Source organism: Mobula birostris, chromosome 13 (genome assembly GCF_030028105.1).
Source record: "Mobula birostris isolate sMobBir1 chromosome 13, sMobBir1.hap1, whole genome shotgun sequence".
In the NCBI taxonomy this organism is placed as follows: domain Eukaryota; kingdom Metazoa; phylum Chordata; class Chondrichthyes; order Myliobatiformes; family Myliobatidae; genus Mobula; species Mobula birostris.
In genome coordinates, this window is record NC_092382.1 from 64,843,459 (window position 1) to 64,849,458 (window position 6,000).

General features: G+C 43.8%; 1 long non-coding RNA gene across 1 annotated transcript in view; it reads left to right on the forward strand.

Annotated features, from left to right (window-relative positions):
• LOC140206912 (uncharacterized) overlaps positions 1-3,354 on the forward strand; it is a 31,739-nt gene extending 28,385 nt beyond the window's left edge. The window contains exon 3 of the long non-coding RNA XR_011888424.1: positions 3,148-3,354. This is a non-coding gene — a long non-coding RNA (uncharacterized lncRNA). The remainder of the gene's footprint in view (positions 1-3,147) is intronic.
• The last annotated feature ends 2,646 nt before the right edge of the window (positions 3,355-6,000 follow it).

Sequence of the window (6,000 nt, forward strand, 5' to 3'; positions counted from 1 at the left end):
AAGGGTACCAATGCTGGACGTAATGTTTCAGTTGTGTTCACACAACCTCCTTTGTGTGACATTAGTTCTCTAAACTCTAACCCCTCACAATAATTGCAAAATATCCTTTACCTTCCTGATTGCTTGCTTCAGCTTCATACTCACTTTATAGTGTTTCATTCGAAAGAACACTTCAGTCCCTCTGTACTCTGCTCATCTCAAATTCAATCCGGGTAGAGTTTTCAAAAATCTGACATGTAAACTTTATTTGCAAAATATATCCATGAAATATACTACAGTACATTGCATTCTTCACGTTTATAATGTTGTCCAAACAATACGCTTGTAGTGTCTTGTTTTCCACACACTCAGTGGCCACTTTATTTGGTACATCTGTTCATTAATGCAAATAATGCATTATTTGCATTATTTGACAATCTTCCCTGTGGATTGTCACCTTGTCGTGGTGGAGAAGCACGTGTGGTCCTGTGATCCCGAGAGCAATGCCATCTGGAGCTATGCTCCTGGTAGGGTCACCCATGGCGGTAAGGACGAGGGTGAGGTCCCCGACAAAGAACAATCCAACCAAGACCTCAACGGTGGAACAGGCGGATGAAGTTACTTCAAACTCAATGGCTGTGAAGGCGGATAAAGGCTGCAACAAATTCATCAGCTCCAATCATCGTGGTTTCTGTGGCATTGGAATCAGTTGGTGGATTTGTGAAGTATTATATGCTTCTTGGAGTGCAACATCAAGTACTCATTAAACAAATACACGCACAGGCATCTTCGCTGTGTGGGCCACTTCTTCAGAATGAAGACCATCATCCTCGACTTCGAAGGATAGCCATGATGAATACAAATATCTAATCAGCAAATAATGTGGCAGCAACTCGATGCATAAGCACATGCAGACATGGTTCATAGGTTCACTTTTTCAGATGAAACATCAGAATGGGGGAAAATGTGATTGAAGTGACTTTGCCCATGTAATGATTGATGGTGCCAGATAGGGTGGCTTGAGTATATTGGAAACCACTCAGCTGCTGTGATTTTCATGTACAACAGTCACTCGAGTTTAAAGAGAATGGTCTGAAAATAAAATTAAAAGTATATTTAATTTCAAAATATGTATGTGTTGTACATCCTTGAGATTTGTCTCCTGACAGGTTGCCATGAAACAAAGAGCCCTAACAGAACCTATAAAAAAAAATCATTGAGCACCCAATGTTCAATAAAACCACGAATCATATAAACAATATACGCAAGCAAATAAAGTTCTGATCTGATGTCCACAAAGAGTCCGTTCCCAGACCCTCAGTTCAGCACAGAGCCGAATCTGTGTCGTGGAGCAGCAAACTGAACAGGTCTGTTCTTCACCGCAGGCCCCTGACCTCTTCAATCTGACCTGGTGCCAAAGTCGTCATCCAAATCCTGCAGCCTCTATTCAGCCTGTACCCAACCTTTCCGATTAAGCATGGCCCTTAAATTGTCATCCAGGTATCAGGTTCAGTCATCTCGGACCATCATGGGGCCTGGAACCAATATTTCCAACATGTCCGGACCTAAATTGTCATCTAAACTCTGGATTCTATCAACTTAATCAGCTCTGGGGTCTGGAAGCTGTCGCTTTCGAATCTACCTGTACCCGTCCTTTCAAATTCAACCCAGTGTAAAAATCGATTGAATCTCAGGTCTAGCTCACTCTCAATTCCTCCATCTCCACCACTTCTACTCTCAGAATGAGGCTTTTCACTCTAGAGTGAAGGGGCTGTTCTCCTTTTTCAAGGAAAGTGGCTTCCCTTCCTCCACCATCACCTCTGCCTTCATCTGTCTCTCTTCCATTTCACCCATGTCTGCACTTACCCCATTCTCTTGCCACCCTACCAGGGATAGGGTTCCACTTGTCTCTATGTCCAGCACATAATTCTCTAAAACTTCCGCTACCTCCAACTGGATGCTACCACTAAACACATCTTTCCCTACCCTCGCTTTCTGCTTTCCGCAGGATTCACTCCATACGCTACTCCATTGTCCATTTGTCCCTCCTGACACTTTTCCTTGCAAGCAGAACAAGTGCTACATCTGTCCCTACGTCTCAATCCTCACTACCATTCAAGGCCCCAAACAGTCCTTCTAGGTCAGCTGACACTTCCCCTGTGAGTCTGTTGGGGTCATATACAATGTTCATTGATCTTGGTGTGGCCTCCTGTATATAGATGAGACCCAACGAAGATTGGGAGACAACTTCTTCAAGCATCTACGCTCAGTCCACCAGAACAAGCAGTATCTCCCAGTGGCCACCCATTTTAATTCCACTCCCCATTCCCATCCTGATATGTCCATCCATGGCCTTCTCCACTGTCCTGAAAAGGCCACACTTCGGTTGGAGGAAAAGCACCCTATATTCCATTTGGGCACCCTCCAACCTGATGGCATGAACATCGATTTCTCAAACTTCCCAGAATCACCTCTTCTCCATTTCCCATCCCCTTTTCCCTCTCTCATGTTATCTCCTTGCCCGCCCATCACCTCTTTCTGGTGCTCCTCCCTGCACCCCCCTTTATCTCTTTCTTCCATGGCCTTCTATCTCTTTCACCAATCAACTTCACAGCACTTTGAGTAATCCCTTCCCCTTCACATTTCACCTATCGCCTTGTGTTTCTCTCACCTCTACCCCCACCTTTCAAATCTCCTCCTCAGCTTTTTATCTCCAGTCCTGCCAAAATGTTGACTTTTTTTTCACCCTGAGAAGCTGCCTGGCTTGCTGAGTTCCTCTTGAATTTTGTGTGTGTTGCTTGGATTTCCAGCATCTGCAGGTTTTCTGTTGTTTGTGGTGTCAGTGTAATGTGTTCCATGCACAAAACACTAATGTCACTCAATCACAAAGCAGTACAGCACAGGGATAGTCCATTTGACCCACGATATCTGTAATTACCACGTTGCCAGTCTGATCTAACCCCACCTTCCTCTACAAAGTGCATATCTGACACTGTGCTGGTGTGGAAGGATCAATCCTGCAGTCTGTCTCTCACTCTCTGTCCATTACAATCATGTGTACAGTGTGACAACATGGACACAGACACAGCCTGTGGCTGAGGAGGTAATTGATCATAGATTAATTAAGAGTCTTGACCCGAAACATTGATTGTTCATTTCCCTCTGCAGATGCTGCCTGACCTGTTGAACACCTCCACCATCTTGTCTGTTGCTCCAGCTTCCAGCAGTCTGATGTTGTGTTTGTGAGAGGAAGCTGACAGCGAGTGAATGAAAGACTCTCTGTGTCAGACCCAAAGACAACCTATCTGGTAAAAAGCCACAGGATGGTATTGAGCAACATTTGAAAACAAGGCCATGGTGAGAAATGGAGCTGAGAAACAGAAATAGATTTTTTAATACTGACATTTGTGCAGAATGTTTTATGATGGCACAACAGTGCAAGACATAAAAATTATTATAATTTACAAAATAAGTCAACAATACCAGCGATGAATATTCAGGTAGTGGTCATGGGACTGGAAAAAAAGCTTTCATTTCCTCTGATCTTACTGAGATTTTTTTGTTGTCTATCAGGTGTTGAAAGCCACAGATGCAAATTCACCCACAGAGATAAGTGAGAGGATTTCCTGGAATAGGGTGGTGATGTGGTACAGAGAGCGAGCGTCAGAGAGAAGGGGAGGGAGGGGGACAGAGTGAGATATATATGCCATGCAGTTTCTGGGGCTTAGTATTCTATTTCCCTGCAAAACTTTACAAATTATTCACTCTTGCTTGTGTTGTGATTCGTGATAGAACCATAGAACACTACAGCACAAAAAACAGGCCATTCAGCCCTTCTAGTCTCTGCCAAAACTTTATTCCGCTCATCCCATTGGCCTGCATCCGGTCCATAACCCTCCATACCTCTTCCATCCATATACATATCCAATTCTTAAAACGCAGGAGTGAGCCTGCATTTACCATGTCAGATGGCAGCTCGTTCCACAATCCCACCACTCTCCAAGTGAAGTTCCCCCAATGTTCCCCGTAAACATTTCCCCTTTCACTCTAAAGCCATGTCCTCTCATATTTATCTCTCCTAATCTAAATGGAAAGAACCTATTTACATTTACTCTGTCTATACCCCTCATAATTTTGTAAACCCCTTCATTCTTCTACGCTCCAAGCAATAAAGTCCTAACCTGTTCAATCTTTCCCTGTAACTCAACTCCTGAAGACCTGGCAATATCCTAGTAAATCTTCTTTGCACTTTTTCACTCTTGATCTAATGTGAATATCACTGTGCTTAACTCTGCCCTGTTCTGTTCTCCTGTTTGCCACCAGATGCCAACAGAGTGAGAACAGAAAGGGTTCACATCATTGACATAGGTAACATCTGATGAAAGTTCACAAGGTAAAACATGAGGCATTCATATAAAGCGATGTGTTTAGGGTGTGATGGGGAGAATGTGAGAGTGAAAGACAGTAAGAGGTAAAAGAGGAGGGAGAGGTGCTGAGCGTCATACAACACAGGAACAGGCACTTTGGACAACTGACTACATGCCAACCATCAAACACCTTGAACACTGACCCTACGCTAATCCCAGATTATTGTCTCCACCTTCCTGGGAGGCTGTTTTCTGTGTTCATTTAATCTACTGATCAGTGTGTGGATTGAAATCAGCAGCCGAGCTCTAGAGTCTCCTCCTGTGGCCCCTCCATGTCATTATTTAAGGAGACAACACACTTGGAGCAAGAGGACTTCGCCCTGCATCTCAAGTTGAGGCTGCCACTCACTGGTCAATCCATCCCTGTCCCACACCAATGCAAAGAACGGAGAAGCCTATTAAAAGTGGTGGATACAGCCCAGTCCCAGGGAAAAGCTCTCCTTGCCATTGAGCACATTGACAAGGAGTACATACACAAGAAAGCCGCATCCATTATCAAGGACCCCCAACATTCAGACCACGCTCTCTTCACATTGCTACCATTGAGCGGGGGTACAGGAGCCTGAGTTAGCACACAACCAGATCAAGGACAGTTATTACCCTTCATCCGTCAGGCTGCTGAATCAATGTGGATAACTTCAAGGATAAGCTGATTCCACAACCTTTGGACTCACTTTCAAGGACTCTAAAGTTCACGTTCTCGGTTTCATATATTGATCTATCAAACTACAGTGCCTTCTATAAGTATTCACCCTCCAACATTTTGGTCACATAATTGAATATTACAACCAGGGATTTTGATCAATTTAACTCAGAATTCTTATTTGTAAGTCAGATGCTCTTTTTTTCTTAATTGAGGCCAAAACCAGGGAGAATTGGAAAGCATAAAAATTCAAAAGTTCAAAAGTGTTTATTCAACTTTGCTCAATATTTAGTTAAACCACCTCTCACAGTTATTACAGACAGGAGTTAATTTTTTGGAGAAGTCTCTTTAATTTCCACAAGGTGATGGAGCAAGGTTTGCCCACTCCTCCTTGCAAAATTGCTCAAGCTGTGCCAGATCAGTGGGGAGCAGCGGTGGACAGCAATCGTGATGTCTTGCAAGAGATGTTCGATTGGGTTAAGGTCAGGAAGCTGACTGGGCCACGCAGGGGCAACAATTTTATTCATTTGAAGCCACTTCATGGCTGCTCTGACAGTGTGCTTTGGGTTGTTGTCCTAATAAAAGACTAACCTCCTCAGCAGTTTAAGCTTTCTGGCAGAGCCAAACAGATCTCTCTGTATTTAGCAGCAGTCACCTTCCCAGTAATCCTGACCAGATTTCCAGATCCTGCACCTGAAAAGCATTCCCACGGCATGATGCTACCTCCATCAGTTTGTCTTTTACTTTGAACTTGGAAACAACTATAAAACATGCAGCACATACAGGCCTCTTTGGCCCATCCAGACCATGCTGACCATCAAGTACCTGTCTATAATAATTAAGCACACTTGTTTCATCACCTCCTGTGCCTTGTTGATTCAAGTGCTCATCCAGATAATACTCTCTGAGAACTGCATTCCAAACTCCGAAGACCCTCACTGTGAAGATATT